Source organism: Ornithorhynchus anatinus, chromosome 16, assembly GCF_004115215.2.
Source record: "Ornithorhynchus anatinus isolate Pmale09 chromosome 16, mOrnAna1.pri.v4, whole genome shotgun sequence".
Taxonomy (NCBI): domain Eukaryota; kingdom Metazoa; phylum Chordata; class Mammalia; order Monotremata; family Ornithorhynchidae; genus Ornithorhynchus; species Ornithorhynchus anatinus.
In genome coordinates this window covers 34,948,515-34,967,756 of record NC_041743.1, presented here as the reverse complement: position 1 = coordinate 34,967,756, position 19,242 = coordinate 34,948,515, and the positions used below count along the sequence as shown (strand labels likewise).

The window sequence follows — 19,242 nt, the reverse complement described above, 5'->3', positions numbered from 1 at the left end:
ACCCTTCCCACTCCGCCCCTCCAGCAGAGGGCTCCTCCAGGACTTAATCTTCATCTCTGGGAGGTTTACATGCCGTTCCTAAGGCCTGGCAGACATTTAAGCCTCACTTAAGCGACGGGCAGCCCGTCCGCCCACCCAGGGCTTGTGGGAGAGCAGGCTGTTGGAATCAGAACTCTTGATTCCAGTCCAGGGCACTAGAACCTTTCCTTAGATGTTTTCAGTCAAAAGAAGACACCTTCTGTCGGAGATCTCCTCGCCCCTCCCTGCAAGTAGCCCAGGCTGGCCAAGTCAATCAATCAAATTTATTGAGCACTTTCCTTGTGCCGAGCATTGTACTAAGTGCTTGGGAGAATACAGTGTAACAGCTAGGAGACCTCTTGGGAGAGCACTTGAGTGATGTTCCCTGAGCAGGGGCTTGATTGTGGGAAAGAGGCCCCTCCTGAACTGACAGAATCTAAGATTTGGAGGGCTGAGTCATTGAAACAGGGTATGGAGGTGAAAGAGAGAGTCCAGAAAGGGGATAGAGTACTTTCCCAAGCTTTCCCAAGTACTGTGCTCTGCACACAATAAGCGCTCAATAAATACCTCTGATTGAATTATTGGTGTTAGATGAGGGGTCGTGGACATCAGGGAGACAATCAGATAAACCACAAGCTCCAAATGCACCCCCCCTCACGCCCTCTTCTAGACTGTAAGCCCGGTGTGGGCAGGGATCGTCTCTATTGCTGAATTGTACTTTCCAAGAGCTTAGTACAGTGCTCTGCTCAGAGGAAGCGCTCCATACATAGGTTTGAATGAATGAATAAATCCCTTCCAATCCTGCTTGGCCAGACAGCTGCAAGCAGAGATGTGCCATAGACCTGAACCCCTCCTCTACCATGATCCCGTATCCCCCTGTCTTCTCCATGACAGGTTTGCAGGAATCTATCGGAAAAATGACCACAGAGCCAGTTCTGGGGACTTAAAAGACAACTCTGTTGTATTATACTTTCCCAAGAGCTTAGTACAGTGGTCCGCACACAGTAAGTGCTCAAAAGAGACGATTGATTGAATGAGCATCGAGGCGGAGATAGGCAAACAGGATGCCCAGACCCAGCCAGTTCCCAGCTCTTTCCCTCTGCCTCGAGGAATTCAGACTTACTCCTGCCCTTTGCCACAAAAAGGGACTTCCATTTGCCCTTCTGCAAACTGGGAAGCCGGACCCTGGCCGCTGAGGAAGAAGGTTGCGTAAAGCAGTAAGATGAATCGCCTAATGTCCTTGGAGCATGGGAGGTGGCTGGAGCAACTGGCTGCCCTAGAGAACAGGCTGATCAGGGCTGAATTGGGGGCTCAGGGGAGTGATTGTGCTGGAATAATAATTATGGTATTTGTTAAGCACTTACTATGTGCCAAGCACTGTTCTAAGCACTGGAAAGGAGAAGTGTGGCCTAGTGGTTAGAGCACGGGCTTGGGTATCAGAAGGACCTGGATTCTAATCCGGGCTCTGCCACTTGTCTTCTGGGTGACTTTGGGCAAGTCACTTCACTTCTCTATGCCTCAGTTACCTCAGCTGGAAAATGGGGGTGGAGACTGTGAGCCCCATGTAGGACATGGACTATGTCCAATCTGATTAGCTTGTACCTACCCCGGTGTTTATTTCAGTACCTGTCACACAGTAAGCGCTTAACGGATTCCGTAAAAAAACTACCCTCAACCAGTGAGGATGGGGTGTCCGTGTCTCCTACCAACCACCGTGACTTATTGCTCGCTTTCCAAAGACAGCACGGGCCCACAACTCTGCGGCAACACAAAGATACCAATAGGGACCAGAGTTAGGCCTGCAGAGGAAAGAGAAATGCTTTGAGATAGGTCAGTCCCGGGAAAGGAAGTCTAAAAAGGGCCATTCCCCGGTGAAGGTCTCCTTCAACAGCCCCCACCTCCCCGAAGCCCTCAACTGGAAATGGCCTCTAACTGCAGCAGGAGGGATGCAGACTAGACATAAGAAAGTACTGTACAGCTTGCCTGGGGGGAATCCTAGTTCCTGAAACCAGATCTGAAGGAGAAATTTGGAAGAAAATTAGAAGCAGCATGGACTAATGGATAGAGCAAGGGCCTGGGAGTCAGAAGGATCTGGGTTCTAATTCCGACTCCGTCACTTGACCGTTGACTGACCGTCACTTGACTTCTTTATGCTTCAGTTACCTTATCTGTAAAATGGGGATTAAGACTGTGAGCCTCATGTGGGACATGGACTATATCCAATTCGATTATCTTGTATCTACCTCAGTACTTAGTACATTGCCTAAGCACTTAACGAATACCATAAAAAAATTCCTCCTCTGCAAGGTTGGAGGAACATAAGAGATTTCCCACTCTCCCTTACCCAACAAAGTTTGAACTGAGCTTGGAGTGAACCCCGCAACATCCCCTCAACCTGAGGTATGCCCCCTTCATGTTTAGACAGTTGGTCAACCTCCCTTTCACAGAAAGGGCCTAGGGCCCCAATCAGTGGGTTCTCCAATGCTTTTGATGTTTGGAGCAGGGGTTAGTTTGATGTTGGCTCCTCCCAGCTGCCCTGAGATGCACCTACTCTCCTCCCAGGCCCAAATGCGGTGCTTGGCTCTGAGAACTGAATTCCATAGGCTGTGAGTTGATGAGGATGCCCTAGGGATTCAGTTCCACAGCCCAGCAACCCACAGCACTGGCCTCACAGCAAGACACCTTCTGCCCCGGAGCCCCCTACGAAGTCGGGGTCACCCCCCTGGCAGCCCCGCTCCTTTCTTAAGCCTCCTACTGAGTCCCTCGAGTGACCTGTGGGAAGCCACGTTGGCTAGTAGGAAGAGCACAGGCCGGGTAGTCAGAGGATCTGTCTTCTGATCTCAGCTACGTCAATGCAGCGCGACCCTGGGCAAGTCACTTAATTTTTTCTGGGCCTCAGTTTCTTCATCAGTAAAATGGGTATTAAATGTCTGTTCTCCTTTCTACTTAGATTGCAGACCCTCCAAGGGACAGGGACCGTGTCTAAATCCCATCTGTGTATCCTTTCCCAGAACAAAGCCGTGGAGGACTCCCTAGTCCTTAGAGTGGCCTGTGGGAAGGAATGTGGCCTAGTAGACAGAGCCTAGGCCTGGGAGTCAGAAGGACCTGTGTTCTAATCCCAGTTCTTCCACTTGTCTGCTCTGTGACCTTAGGCAAGTCACTTAACTTATCTGTGCCTCAGTTATCTCATCTGTAAAATAAGGAATAAGACTGTAAGCCCCATGTTGGTCGTGGACTGTGTCCCACCTGATCTGTCCCACCTGATCAGTATGTGTTTACCTCAGTGTTTAGTACAGTGCCTGGCATATAGTAAGCGCTTTACAAATACCGTTTAAAACAAACAACAAAAATAAAACTGGCCAGCAAACTGGGGGGCTGCCAACTCACCTTGGAAAAGCTGTGATGTATCAGTTGCAGAAACATCTAGTCAGAAATGGGGAGGGGAAGTCAAGAGAGAGGTGATAAACCCAATTGGATTAGGGGGTCCAAGTCCAAGGTAACTAGGTACAGTGTGGCTTAGTGGATAGAGCAGAGGCCTGGAAGTCAGAAGGACCTGGGTTCTCTAGAGTGTTCTTTAGACTGTAAGCTCGTTGTGGGCAGGGAATGTATCTGTTTATTATTATACTATACTCTGCCAATCGCTTAGTACAGTATTCTGCACAAAGTAAGTGCTCAATAAATACGATTGAATGAATGAGTTCTAATTCCAGCTCCGCTGCATATCTGCTGTGTGACCTTGGACGAGTCGCTTCACTTCTCTGGGCCTCAGATACCTCATTTGTAAAATGAGGATTAAGAGTGTGAACCCCATATGGGTTAGGGACTGTGTCCAACCTGAATATCTTGTATCTACCCCAGTGCTTTGAATGGCATATAGTAAGTGCTTGACAAGTACTATAATTATAATAACTATTATTATTACATAGGTGCTTATATGGTGGGTAGGGATGCTGTGTATGTGCATGGGGATGGGGGAGAATGGAGAGGAACAAGTGTATCCTCTGAAGACCAAGGTTGGGGGGGAAGGAGAAAAGAGAAGAAAGCCGTCAAGCTGTGGAGCCAGAAGCAAGGCGGATCCCAAATCCTCACAAATAAACTTTTTTCTACTAAAACCAACTGTCAGTGTCATCTCTCCTGCGGCAGGCTCTGACGTGACCCCTCAATGCTTCGATTTCTTCTTCTTCTTGCGGCCCTGCACCTCGCTGCTGCTGCTGCCGCCGTCCCCCCCCTCGCTGGTGGTGGGGGTCTGTTGACGCCGGACCACCCGCTTCTCCATGCTGTACTCCTGTTCGCCCACTCGTGGTTCCCCCTTGACCAGGAACTCCCCGCCCTGGAAGGTGACGGAGGCGTCGGTCCGGGGGTAGGTGCCGTAGACTCGCCGCAGGTCGGCCTTCACAAACTCGGGCAGGTCCATTCGGGGACCCAGGACCCGGTCCAACCGCCCCCAGCGCAGCTCTCCCCGGAGAGTGGTGCCCTCAGGCCACGTGCCCCGGCTCTGGCTGGGCTGGGGGTGGCCTGGGAAGCGGTACTGGCCGGGGCCACCGCTGGCCCAGGGCGGGTACAGCGGCACAGGGCCACCCTGGGGCCAGGGACGGAGGGCCTGAGGCGGATAGCAGGGATTCACACAGTAGAAGTGATGATACTCTACCGGGGACGTCACCAGGTCCCGCCCACCGGGCCGCTCCCTGGACACCAGGGTCAGGGGCCGACTGCAAAAATTGTGTGCCTGGATGGAGGGGAGGGTCACGGACCCAGGACCGACCGGCAGGTAGGCATAGGGGAGAGGTTGTCCTCCGGAGTAGAGATATTCCAGAGGCAGGAAGCCATAGTGGTACATGGCCCGAGCCTTTCACGCTTCAGAGTTGCATCTGGGTCTGTCACGGCTGAGTGAAAAGAGACAGGAAGTCAAGTGTTGGGTCATCTCAAACGTGATTCTTCAAGACAGTAGGTCTTTGAAGTTACTGATTCCTAATGGGGTGAACGGCCCCAAAGCCCTGGGCTTCTCTTCAAGGATGGGAACCCTAGAGTGGCTCCCAGCCTGGAAGCCACTATGGAGCTCCCACAGTTCCAAGGGATCGGTGGTGAAGTGACTAGTTTGTGAAGGAGGGATGCTGTTGGCAGCCCAAGGAGTCAGTGTTCTTATAACTGTCCCACCAACCTCCTTAGTTAATGGGGTCAAGCTCAATTCTTTCAACACTTCTCTAACCCTTTCCTGTCGAAAGGGGAAGGGATACCGACTGCCAGGATACGTTACTGTTTGGAAAGAAGGCAGGCCCCTCTAGATCAACTGGCGAGGGGGGTACCCAGATAGTGAAGCTCCTTCTGGGGCTCTGGAAGGGTGGGGACAACTGCTGGTTGCCCCCTCAGATCCACCCCACAGATCTCCTACAGATCTTTTAACTGAACTCCTCTATCCTACTTCCTCTTCCTCATCATCAGTGGCATTTATTGAGTATTTACTATGTGCAGAGTACTCTAATAAGTGTTTGGCAGAATACAATACAACTGAATTGACAGATACGTTCCCTGCCAACGAGCTTACAGTCTAGAAGGGGAGAGACAGACACTAACCTCCTCCTCTTTATCCACAATGTCACCATCCTTCCTGTCCCAGAGACTCACCACCTGAATGCCACCATGAGAAGCAGTATGGCCTAGTGAATAGAGCGTAGGCCTGGGAGTCAGAAGGACCTGAGTTCTAATCCCAGCTCTATCCCTTGTCCACTGTATTACCTTTGGCAAGTCACTTCACTTCTCTGTGCCTCAGTTACCTCATCTGTAAAATGTGGATTAAGACTGTGAGCCCCATATAGGACGTGGACTGTGTCCGACCTCATTAGCTCGTATCTACCCCAGCACTTAGCACTTTGTAACAGATGCCATAAAAAAGTAAACCTTGGACACCTCTCTAACTTTTAACCTTCACATTCAGCCTGTCGTTAAATCCTGCCAGTTCTTTCTCCCCACTACTTCCCCGATCTGCCCCTCCTGTTCATCCAAATAGGCACCAACCTGGTTTGTGCTCTCATTATCTTCCAACCTGATTTTGTATCATTAGTTTCCCTCTTCATTAGTTTCCCTTCCTTCAACTTCTCTCCTCTTCTGTCTAATATACTCTGCAGTCTGGATTATCTTCCTGAAGTGTCCTTCTGCTTTCATCTCTCCTGTCCCAATTCCCTCTTCATCAAGCAAAACCTCCTGATCATTCACTTCAAGGCTTTCCACCAGTTTGAGGTCTCTTATACTTTGTTGCCCTCTTTATCCACTATTTCCCAGTTCCAGCTCTACACTGCTCCCAAGGAAACCTTCCCTTGTTCTTTGCTCTCACCTCTCCTATCACATGTCCTTTCCTGGTATTCCCTCCCCCTTTAAATCCATCTGCTTTCCCGGTTTTCCAAGTTTTTCTAAAATCCCACAACCTCCAAGAGGCATTCCCAGATTGTCTACTTCCTGGGCCACAGCCTCCCAACTGCCACCTGGCCATTTGTGTACTCACAGTACCGGTAAAACCTACTTCCGTATTTATTTACAGAACTACTTTTTAAGCACTTATCAATCAATCGTATTTATTGAGCCGTTACTGTGTGCAGAACACTACACTGAGCACTTGGGAGAGTACAGTATAGCAGAGTTGGTAAACACGTTCCCTGCCCAAAAGGAGCACTTATTTTTTTCACTTATCCATCTTTCCGTTCTCTTTCTTCGTAACATTTTGTATCTGTTTCTCCATTAGATTACAAGCCCCTTAAGAACAGCAATGCTCTCTTTTTACCTGTATTGTTCTCTCCCAAGCACTCAGTACACTGTGCTCGGTAGATGCTCGGTAAATACTATTGACCGATACCCCCTCTCCCCTGTATCGTGAAATTTCCAGGGAAGCATTCTCCAGCTCCTCTAACCTGCCCCAGAGCCTCCTCCCATCCCTGTGACGAGTAGTGTCCGTAATTCATTTATTCGTATTAATGTCTATCTCCCCCTCTAGACTATAAGCTCATTGTGAGCAGGGAACGTGTCTAGCAACTCTGTTATATTGTATTCTCCCAAGCGCTTAGGACAGTGCTCTGCATACAGTAAGTGCTCAATAAATATGACTGATTGATTGATAGTGTTCAGAGACCCGATTAGTTACTCCAGATTAGTACTCCAGGAAGCTACTGCAGTCCCTGCCCATTTTCCCCAGCTCAGTCTTTGCCAGGCAATGGGACAGGACAGTTTATAGGACAGTTTATAAGTCTTCTCCTCTCCAGGTCGAGCTGCAGCCTGGCACTTACCTGATTTGGGCCGCACAAGCTAGTAGAGCTCCAGTTTCGAGTTGTGCGGGACTGGTTTCCCAGCATTGTGGAGACACATTCAGCTCTTGGGGGAACTGGAAGGCAGAATCTCAGAGAGCTCGATGCGGGCAGGTAGCAGGTTTCACCGACCTCCTTTCTCTCCTCTACCTGAACTGTGTCTCCTACCCGCTGCTCGCAGAAGCCTGTTCAATGAGGGTCCCGCTGAGGGGCCCCCCGACTTGTTCTATTTTTAAGCTCCTCCCTGTTCTGCTAAGGGGACTGTCGGAGGAGGCTGTTACTAAGCAAAAGAAAACAACAGGGACGGGTTTACCGGTCTGCTGGGGTGAATGTACACACCTGTCTACTGTGGGAGAGCTTTATGTCCCTAATTAAGGCCTCCTTTCCTCTAAGCTTCTCATGGGCAGGGTACATGTCTAGTCTGTTGTGTTGTAGTCTCCCAAGTGCTTAGTACAGTATTCTGCATGCAGTAAGTGCTCAATAAATACCACTGATTGATTGATTCCTTCCTTTCCCCTTACCAGGTAAATTGCTGCCCCTTTCTACCTACTTTCCTTTCAAATATGTGTCCTCCGCTCACAATCTATGTCCTCTGCCACTTTCTGCCCCTGCCCCTTAGAGTGAGAAGAGCTTTCTCTTCTGCTCCTGCCTGCCAGCTCACTTTCCAACTCTCAGCTGTCAGGTTGGGGCACCTCTGATGAAGCCCCTGAGTCCTCTAGACTTGAGGTCAGGGTTAGGGGTTACCAACTCTATCGTACTGTATTCAGAAGTGGCCTAATGGAAGGAGCATGGATCTGAGAGTCAGAGTTCCAATCCAATTCCGCCACTTGCCTGCTGTGCGACCTTGGACAAGTCACTTAACTTTTCTGTGCCTCCTTTACTTCATCTATAACATAGGGATTCAATACCTGTACTCCCTCCTACTTAGACTGTGAGCCCCCTGTGGGACCTGGTGAATTTAAAAGAGCTCAAAACACCAATCTAATCACAATGCCCTCTATACCTCTTTTTAAAAATCTTTCTTTGTCTTTATTTCATTTTTGCTCCTTTTCTCAAATTATTTTTGAGAAATAACTGTTTCCTGTTTTCCCTTCTACCTAAACTGGGAGCCCCATGTGGAACAGGGATTGTGTCTTATCCTATTGAATTGCATCTTCTCCACTACTTAGTATTGTGCTGGACACGTAGTAAGCACTTAACCAATATCACAGTTAATATTCCCCTCCTCCTTGTTATCACTGGGCTCATTCCATCTCCTTCAGTGAGCCACTGATTCATGGTTCAAACGCCTCTATTGGTCACTGCTAAACATCTGAGTGGACCTGCCTGGTAGATGATGATGATAATGTTCATAATAATATTAATAATAATATTTGTTAAGTGCTATTTGCCAAGTACTGTACTAACTGCTGGGATAGATACAAGATAATCAGATCCCACATGGGGCTCACAGTTCTGAGTAGGAGGGAGAACAGGTGGAACAGGGGGATGAATAAAGACAGCAAGTCAGGGTGACGCAGCAGGGTGTGGGACAAGAGGAAATGAGGGCTTAATCAGGGAAGGCCTCTTGGAGAAGAATTGTGTGTGTCATACGCCTGTTACTTCCTGGTGGACAAAGTGTGCCTGGGAATTTTGAGGGCTCTCAGTGGTCATCTTAGGCAGAGTAGAACCCAGTAGAGTTGGCCTAAAGAAAGTCAGTGTCAACCTGGATGAGCTTGGTTTCTGTAAAGTGAAGAGACAGAAATACAGAATGCAGGGGAATGAGAGGAAGTGGGGATAGCAGGTGCATATAGTCTGTTCATGGAATGGGAGAAGGGAAATGGGAAAATTGCTAGCGAATGTCTTGGGGTGTAGAGCTGACTTTAACAGTATGGGAGAGAGTTGGGGACATTTGAAGACAGAAGGGAAGGAGCCAGAGGAGAGTGAGAGGCTAAAGCTAGCAGAAATAAGGGGGAGGAGGGTGGGAATAAGTACTTTCAAGAGATGAGAGAGGATGCTCACTGTGGGCAGGGAGTGTGTCTTTATTGTTATATTGTTGGCCCAAGCACTTAGTATAATGTTTTGCACACAGTAAGCGCTCAATAAATATGATTGAATGATGGGGGCCAAGACCCAGCTAGCGGAGTTAGATTTTAAGAGTAGATTGGAGATCTGTCCTCGGAAGACAGCTGGGAAAGAGGAGAATATGAATGTCGGGATGGAAGAATACTGTGGGCAGGGAACGTGTCTACCAACTCTGTTGTCTTGTACTCTTCCCAAGCGCTTAGTACAGTGCCCTGAACACATTAAGGCCCTCAATGAATACCATTGATTGAGGAGGTGAAAGGGGCTTTGCACAAATTCAGATCCTGTCAACAACATGCACTCTACCTTGTTGACAAAATAGTTTACAAGGTCATGGGGGATTTGGGGAAGGAAATGGTAGAGATACGAGAGGCTTCAGAAGGGAATTGATGATGTGGAATCCCATTTCCTCCAAAAGGCCTTCCCAGACTAAGTCCTTTATTTCCCCTATCCACCCTCCCCTCTGCTTCAACTGTGCTCTTGGTTGAGTGCCCTGAAAACTCCTTAATACTCACCCCAGCCCGACAATACTTATGTAAGTATTCTTAAACTCTACTATTTTTACTCTCCTAATCTATTTTAATGCCCATCTCCCCCTGTAGACTGTAAGCTCCTCGTGGACAGGGATCACATCTCTCGACTCTGTTGTTTCCCATTCGCTTAGTACAGCAATCCACACGTAGGAAGCGCTCAATATATACCACTGATTGATTGGAATAGTTTAATTTATGGGTGAGGGAGTAGATAAGGGAGGAGTAAGTAATGGTATTGTTGTTACAGCATGAAAAAGTACATATGTAATGAGAGAGGTCTGCATGGTTTTGGAGTCCCACCAAGATTGCTCAACTACCTGAGGGTAAGCTTGGAGGAAATTCTATACTAATCCTTCCTGTCCCCAGTTTTGAAACTTCAGGGTCATCTTTGTCTTTTATCTCTCATTTGCCCCTTACATCACACTCTTACTTCCTTGGTCATCTGCCACAGATCTGAACCAACCTCTCCACTTTATCTCCCCAGATCCTTCGTGTTGGTCACCTGTCTCAGTCTCCTTGCAGGTCTTTCGGCTTCAGCTCAGCCCTATATGCAGCTGCAAACAATAACATCATTTTTATGTGCTTACTTTTTCCATTGCAGAAGGATGAGGACACAGCTGTTCTTCTGATATCTGAGCACTGAGCCCAACCGTAGCTGCCCCGCCCACTTCCCCCTGCCCAGGCTATTTAGGGCTTCCATCCTGCCTCCCTACTCTCCTACTACAACACAGTTTACACACTTTATTCATCTAGTGCCAGTCACCATACTGTATCTCAATCCCGTCGATCCACCTCTGACCTCTCACCCACATCCTGCCTCTGGCCTGGAACGCACTCCGTCTTCATATCGGACAGACAATTACTTGCCTCACCTTCAAAGCCTTATTGAAGGCACATCTTCTCCAAGAGGCCTTCCCTGACTAAGACCTCATTTTCTCCCACTCCCTTCTGTGTTGCCCAACCCCAAAGCACTTATGTACATATCCTTTATTTATTTATTTTAATGTCCTTCTCCCGCCCCTGCCCCAGACTGTAAACTCACAGTGGTCAGGGAATGTATCTGTTATATTGTAGTGTTGTAATCTCCCTGCACACAGTAAGCACTCAATAAATATGATTAACAACATAGTGAGGACACAGTGGCAACTTGAGGCCTTGTCAGCTTTAACAAGTTTGTTGCCGATGGGCTCTGGAAAGCCTGAAATTTTGCTCCTTTAGTCTCAGTGTTCTGCAGCTCTTACTATATTTACTGTTGTCCTTGACTTCACATGTTGTTATTGTTTTTATTATTCCAAGCATTCCTTTGGTGTCTCTTGCCAGCCCCATCCTCTCCACCTTATTCTTAGATCTTGAGCCTCTTAGGGATCAGAAACAGTGTCTAAATCTTACTGTTGTTGGTTTTTTTCCCCCCCAAGGACAGGGAGAATATGGGGGCATAATCAACTGTGGCTAGGAAGAAGAGAAAGTTTAGAAGGAAATATGGAGAATTTAGTTTATAACAATGAGATCTTACTGAGTTTGTACACAATGGGTGCTCAATAAATACCCACAACTGCCCTAGTGCCTATCAATCAATGGCATCCTCTAGACCGTAAGCTTGTTGTGGGCAGGGAATGTGTCTGTTTATGGTTTTATTGTACTCTCCCAGGTGTTTAATATAATGCTTGCACACAGTAAGTGCTCAAAAAATGCAATTGAATGAATTGAGCTCCTAAGATGTGCAGAGAGGCGAACTAAGTGCTTGGGAGAGTACAATATAAAGTTGGTAGACATGATACCTGCCCTCAAGAAGCTTACAATCTAATTCAGAAGAAAGACATTAAAAATATAAAAGAAACCCTGTACAGTACTATTTGGGCAAATAAATGAAGAGAGTGATTCCAACATGGTTTGGGCCCACAGTCCAATGTGGAGGTGGGGAGAAGGATATAATGATGGTGATATTTCATTCATTCATTCAATCATATTTATTGAGCACTTACAGTGTGCAGAGCACTGTAGTAAGTGCTTGAGAAAGTACAACAATAAACAGTGGCACTCCCTGCTCACAACGAGCTTACAGTCTAGAGGGTGGGGAGACAGACATCAATACAGATAAATCAAATTACGGGTATGTGCAAAAGTGTTATTTGTTAGGGCTTACTTTATGCCCCAAACTGTCCCAAGTCCTGAAGTAAATACAAGAAAATCAGGTTCGACACGGTCTCTGCATGTTCATTTTATTTATTCATTATGGTATTTGTTTAGTGCTTACTAAGAGAAGCAGCATGGCTTAGTGGCAAGAGCACAGGCTAGGGTGTCAGAGGTCGTGGGTTCTAATTCCCGCTCCGCCACTTTCAGCTTTTGACTTTGGGCAAGTCACTTAACTTCTCTGTGCCTCAGTGACCTCATCTGGAAAATGGGGATGAAGACTGTGAGCCCGAAGGGGAACAATTCAATAACCTTGTATCTATTCCAGCGCTTGGAACACTGCTTGGCATATAGTAAGCGCCTAACAAGTACCAAGATTATTATGTGTCAAGCACCTTTCTAACCTCTAGGATAGATACAGGTTAATCCACATGGGGTTCACAGTCATGATTTGGAATATTCCTGCCTCCACCATCCCCAGGGATGCCAAAGCCTCACGCCACAGCCATGATTTGGAATATTCCTGCCTTCACCATCCCCAGGGATGCCAAAGCCTTACGCCACAGCCATGATTTGGAATATTCCTGCCTTCACCATCCCCAGGGATAATAATCATGTTGGTATTTGTTAAGCGCTTACTATGTGCAGAGCACTGTTCTAAGCGCTGGGGTAGGCCCAGGGTCATCAGGTTGCCCCACGTGAGGCTCACAGTCTTCATCCCCGTTTTCCAGCTGAGGTCACTGAGGCCTAGTGAAGTGACTTGCCCACAGTCACCCAGCTGACAAGTGGATTCGAACCCATAACCTCTGACTCCCCAGCCCGGGCTCTTTCCACCGAGCCACCCTGCCTCCCAGGGATGCGAAGAACCTGACGCCTCTGCGAGTTTTCCCTAGCCAAGGCTGCTTTTTGGCTCTTGGGGGAATTGAGGGCAGCTGCCCTCGACAAAGATGGCGCCTGCGGCCTCGCTCCCGATCACCTGACGAGGCGGGGAGACGGGGTTGAGCCAATCGCTGAGCCCGAAGGAGGAGGCCCGGCCTTGACGCAGGCGCACTGAGGCGGCGGCCGGGGGTTTCTCCCCGTCGAGCGGCGAGCCGGCCGGACAGCAGGTCAGTCCCACGCTGCCCCCTCCATCCCAGGGGCTTTGGGGTGGCGATTGGAGGGTGGCCCCCTTTTTTTCATCACACTAATAATGTTGGTATTTGTTAAGCGCTTACTATGTGCAGAGCACTGCTCTAAGCGCTGGGGGAGACCCAGGCTCATCAGGTTGTCCCCCGTGAGGCTCCCACTCTCCATCCCCATCTTCCAGATGAGGTCACTGAGGCCCAGAGAAGTGAAGTGACTCGCACACAGTCACATAGCTAAGTGGCAGAGTCGGGATTCGAACCCATGACCTCTGGCTCCCAAGCCAGGGCTCTTTCCGAGCCACGTTGCCTAGTATAGTGCTCTGCACATAAGCGTTCAGTAAATACGAGGGATTGAGTGATTAAGCTCGTAGTACGTGCCGGGCACTGTATTGAGCACTGGAGTGGGTTGAAGGTAATCAGGTCGGAAACAGCCCATGTCTCACATGGGGCTCTCGGTCCTAATCCCCATTTTAGAGATGAGGTAACTGAGACCCAGAGAAGGGAAGTGACTTGCCCAGCGTCACACAGCAGGCAAGTGGGGAGGCCGGGTTTAGAACCAGGTCTTTCTGATGCCCAGGTCCTGTGCACTACCCACTAGGCCATGGTGTTGCCCCATAAAAGAACCACAGAGGTTGGGGGATGGAAAATTAGACAGTTGAGCGGGGTGGAGGGCTGCTGGGGTGTGGGAGAGCCTGGCGGGGCCTGGGGCCCAGGGTCCAGAGTGGGGACAGGCTAGCGTGGTCGTGGGCCTTAATGCAGGGTGCTAAATGTGGGTTCCAGCGCCCAGGAGATTGGCCCCGGGCTTTTCTGTCTATTGAACAGCATAGCTTTCTCCCTGGGCTTATTATTTTTTGTGTATGGTCTTTGTTAAGCACTTACTAAGTGCCAGGCACCATATTAAGCACTGGGGAAGATACAACTTAATCAGGTTGGACACAACCCAGTGGGAACTACAGGAGGGAGATGAGCTTTGGAAGTATCGCCCAGTGGGCGGGATGGCGTGAGTTATTATTTCTGCCCTGCTGTTGAGATTTGGCACTGACAGGCCCAGGTGACTCCTGTCTCTCTTGGGTCATACCGATTTGTGCTTTCAGTTGTTCAGGACTTGTTTTCTTGGCCAGCATGCTGGGAACGACTCTGATCATCTCCCCCAGGTGGGAAGAGGCTTGGGTAGTGGGGAAGGATGTTTAATTTTCTTTCTTCCCATACCACTCTCTAATCTGTGCATCGGAGGGTCAGGTCCTGAGTCTCTAAAGTGGCGGACTACTGTGTACGATATCCCTCCTGCCTTGGTGTATTTCCCACTGCCTTGGATGGGATAATCAGAAGAAAGCCACAATGTGAAGCTCTCTTGAATCCTTGCGGCGAAATCTGGTTCGCTTATCCCGACTTAACCTTGGGTTTTGAAGTGAGTGGTCAGAAGTACCGTTGGTCTTCGGTGCATTAAAGCTCGCTGCCCCTGGCTCATCTCTTCTGATCTGACTTCAGGAGGCCATCTGTTTAACTCGCGAAAATAAAGCTATTTCTAAGAGGCTGGGAACCCTAGGGCAGTCTGCATTTTCAGACTACTGAGGCAGGAGCCTAGCCATTGGAGTCGAGTTTCTTAGTGGCATTGTTTGGATTTAGCCCTGGGAGACTATAATGGGTTTGCCAACCCAAATCTTTTTCACCGCCGAAGCAGAAGTGATCCCTGATTGAGAGATGACGTGGCGGAACATTAGAGGCCATTTAATTGGTCATCGGAAGGTCTAGGACCCGGAAGGAGTTTATCCGCCCTAATGCGCCTCACTTTCTGGGAGTGAAAAGGAAAGCATCACAGTCTAGTGGATAGGGTGTGGGCTTGGGAGTCAGAGGACCTGGGTTCTAATTCCAGCTCCACCATCCACTAATTTCTGTTCTATTGTAATCAATCAATCAATAGTACTCTCCCAAGAATCTCGTACAGTGCTGGGTGACTTCGGGTAAGTCACTGAACTTCTCTGTGCCTCGGTTACCACATCTGGAAAATGGGGATTAAGACTATGAGCCCCATGTGGTTCAGGGACTGGGTCCTATTTGAAAAGCTTGTATCTACCCCAGTGCTTAGTACGGTGCCTGGCACATAGGAAGCACTTAAAAAATACCATTAAAAAAAATGTTGAAATGACTTTTTTGGGTATTTAAGAAATGATGATGTGTGCCGGATACCATTTGCATTTCAGGTAATAGAAGTGGGTTTGCCCTCAGTGGGGGAAGCAAAGATGAAACCATTTCAGAGTTAGTTTCTTACATGGATAATAATAGTTTTGCTATTTAAACACTCACTCTGTGCTAAGGACTGAACTAAGTGCTGGGTAATAAGGTTGGACACAGTCCTTGATCCACATGGGGTCCACAATCTAGGTAGGAGGGAGAACAGATACTGAGTCCTCATTTTACAAATGAAGAAACTGAGTCTCATCTACTCCCGGGACTTCAACTACCTCTTCTATGCAGATGACTCCCAATTCTACTTGTTGACCTCCCTCTCCGCTGCCATCCTACATTTCCTTCTGTCTCTGGGGCATCTCCACATGGTTGTCCTGCCGACAGCTCAAGTTCAGTGTGTCAAAAATTGAATGCTTTATCTTCTCTACCTAACTTTCCCATCATAGAATTCACCACCACCACTTTCCCTGTGTCTTAAGCCTTGACTTCTCCCATTCTTTCAACCCCCATATTCAGTCTGTTGTCAAAATTCTGTCAGTTTTCCCTCCGCAATATTTCCAGAATCCGTCTCTTCCTCCCCATTAATGGTGTTTCCCCATCTAGACTGTAGGCTCATTGTAGGCAGGGGACATGTCTACCAACTCTGTTATACTGTACTCCCCCAAGCGCTTAGTACAGTGGCCTGCACATAGCATACAACAGATACGATTGATTGATAGCCTTGTGGTTCGGGGACCTGTCATAGCCCAACTTAACTACCACATCAATCTTCTCTGATCTCCCTTTCTCCATCTCTGTCCTCTCAGTCTGTATTTCATTCTGTTACCCAAACCATTTTTCTGCACCTTTATGCACACATCTCTCCACTCCTCAAAACCCTCCTATGGTGGCCTGGTCCTCTTCCCATCACACAGAAACCCCTGACAAAGAGGTTTAAGGTGCTCTCTCCCTTCTACTTAACCCCTGCTCCTCAGCTCGCACTCTCCTTTCATTTGCCTACATACTGGCCCTTGTCATCTCCCCCACCCCGACCTCTTGCTTGCACTCTCCCTCCACTTCTTGGAATTCTCTCACCCTTCATGTCCAACACTGCCTCTCTCTTCCCCTCTCCCGAGGCCTTCTGAAATCAGATCTTGTCCACGAGGCCATTTTCAGTTAATTTCTAATCTCCTCACTTCTATCCCCCCACCTCCACCTCGTCCCCCTGAGGCATTGATGTATATGTCTTCTTTACTCTGTTAGTTCCTTCCAGCTGAAGACAACTTTGGTGTCTGTCTCCCCTCTAGATTGTGAATTCCTGGAGGGCAGGGATCACGTCTACTAATTTTATGGTACTGTCTTCATCACCCAGTACAGTGATCTGCACACAGGCACTCAATAACTGCTACTCCTTGATGAAAGTGGAGCAGGTCAGCATGTGACTTACAAGCTGTCGTTTGGCCACTCCTGTTGTAGAACCTGTCCAGAAGGTGTTGTGCATGCTGTCCTCCTGGCACAAACAGCACAGAGTAATTGCCCAGGTTAGAACTGCATCGATTTCATTCAATACCTGAACACACCCAAGGCAAGGCCTTTGAAAGGCACCATGTCATATTGTCCCTATCAGTACCTATGCCAGGTTTATATTGCAGTTCGTCATGATTCTGAATATGAGTGTGTGTTTGTATAAATGTGTATTAAATGAACCTTTTGTACTGAGCTTGGGCCTGTTGGTTCTCTCTCCTGGAGGGGGTTGCATTGCCATAGGTATACTTAATCTGTGCTTTTTGAATTTTTTTCCCTACAAAAGAGAGGAACCCAGAATGTTCACTCCTGAGTCTGAGCCTCAGAGTGAGTCCCCTTTATTGTGGCTCCTAGCCCCCTGAGGTCATAGCGGGGCAAGGGAGGATAAATACATTCTCATAAACAGCACTGCCTATCCCTTTCCTCCTATCTCTGCGTCTTTCACCATTATTTCAGAATTCCCTTCACCAGTGTTGGTCTCGGGGTACTGCCCAGTTGGCCGTGGTGGGCTAAAAGTACCCCTGGCCTGGAAAAACACTCAGAGCTGGGCATTTGCCAGGAGCCAGGTGGGCTCCAAAGGCCAGGGAAGGGACCTTCAGGTCAGTTGCCCTGGGCCCTGGACCCTGCTTTACTAACCTTCCCAAGCTTCACTAGGACATAGGAGTTGGTTGGGGGGCAGGGTTGGTGGGGGAAAGCAGTCCACAATAATGCTGGCTGTCTTGGGCTGGGGGACCGGGTGTCTCTAAGCAGCTGTTTGGAGGTGCATAAGTTAGGGATGTCTTTAGAGAAAAAAAATCAACTCCCTCTTTTAGCTTTTCTAGCTTCCTTGTTTGTTCCCCTACTTTGCCTGCTGAAATGTTGGAGCGCCTTCTAGGGGAATTTCACCTCCTTCAGTTAGAGCGGTTAATTCTGATGTTTTCCCATAGGAGGAAAAAAAGCCTCGGTATACTAAACCAAACTTATTGGAGTCTAGCAGGACACTGAAGAAAATGCAGCAAACCAACAAGGCGTGTTGCTTTTATTTGTCTTCGAAAAATTTCAAAGTGCCAAACTTCCCCATTCCAGCCCTAGAAACTGGTGTTCCTGCCTGGTCTCAGCGGTGTAATTTATCTGATTAAGAGCCTTAGGAGCAAGCGTTATTAACTTAACACGAACTCTTTGGTTTTAATGCCTCCTGAGGAGAAATAGGTAAGAGAGAAGGCTCATTGTCCTCCACTGATAGGCAAACAGAAGCCCAGAGAGGTGGGGCTCTCTGTCCAGTCACAGGCTTGGGTGTCAGAAGACTGGCTTTCATAATTAAATCAGAAGTATTGATGGTGTGGCAGGGCAGAAGACCCTGCTGTCTGAAGGCTAGGAAAGTGGGTTTTTGTTAGTTTGTCTTTTGTTAAATTTATACTCTACCGGCCCCTTGCATCTCAACAGTGATGGTCACTGAAGTGCTTTGGGGCAATAGATGAGAAGATTCAAAATCAGAGTGACTAAGTCTTGCAGCCTCACTAATAATAAAAATAATAATAACTGCATTTAAGTGTGTACTAGGGCCCAGCACTGTACTAAGCACTGGGGTGGATACAAGATAACCAGATTGGACACAGTCCCTGTCTCACATGGGACTCACTGTCCAAGTAATAATAATGGTAGTAATAATTATGGTTTTTGTTAAGTGCTTACCATGTGCCGGGCACTGTACTAAGTGCTGGGGTTGGATACAAGCAAATCGGGTTGGACACAGTCTCTGTCCCACGAGGGACTCCCAGTCTCAATCCCCATTTTACAGATGAGCTAACTGAGGGACAGAGAAGTTAAGTGACTTTCCCAAAGTCACAGAGCAGACAAGTGGCAGAGTTCGGAGGAGAACCCATGACTTTCTGACTTCCAGGCCCTTGCCCTATCCACTAGGCATGCTGCTTCTCATAAACACCATAACAAATACTGTGATTATTCATTATTATTATCATTATTATTACTAGGTCACGCTGCTCTCCACTAAGTGAAAACTTCTTGTGTGATATCCTGGTGCCTCTCCATTTTTCTGCAGTGTAATCAAGAAGGGGAGATGGGGAATCTAGAAGATTCCAGACCCCCCAATTATTTAAGCTTAGAGAAGAGAAGGCCGAGGGCATAACGGCAGTCTTCCGAAGGCTTGGGGAGAGCTTGTATGGGAATCAGTCGTATTTATTGAGCACTTACTGTGTGCAGAGCATCGTACTAAGCGTTTGGGAGATTACGTTATAACAGAGTTGATAGATACGTTTCCCTGCCCACAGCGAGGTTACAGTCTAGAGGGACTGATAGGCAGTAATATAAATAAGGATGCTGACGAGTTGTTCACCATGTTTCACTGAGGACAGAACAAGGCGAAATGGGTTTAAAGTAAAGCAGGTGCGATTCAGT

The 19,242-nt window shown here is 48.1% G+C and overlaps 1 protein-coding gene and 1 non-coding gene across 7 annotated transcripts in view; both read left to right on the top strand.

Moving 5' to 3' along the window:
- The window catches only part of MFSD13A (major facilitator superfamily domain containing 13A), a 33,586-nt gene that overhangs the window by 685 nt on the left and 13,659 nt on the right, over positions 1–19,242 (top strand). For 3 of the 6 annotated variants that reach the window (XM_029081185.2, XM_029081186.2, XM_029081180.2), the window contains exon 1: positions 13,043–13,140. The exons of 1 other annotated variant lie outside the window; for it this stretch is intronic. The gene's annotated coding sequence lies outside the window, so the exon portion shown is untranslated. Of the gene's footprint in view, positions 1–4,220; positions 4,379–13,042; positions 13,141–16,732; positions 16,866–19,242 lie in introns of those variants that run through there. 2 more of the 6 variants (XM_029081182.2, XM_029081183.2) reach the window with 2 other exon arrangements.
- On the top strand, positions 2,579–2,687 carry MIR146B (microRNA mir-146b). Its single transcript, NR_034747.1, has one exon. It is a non-coding gene; the product is annotated as a microRNA mir-146b (primary transcript).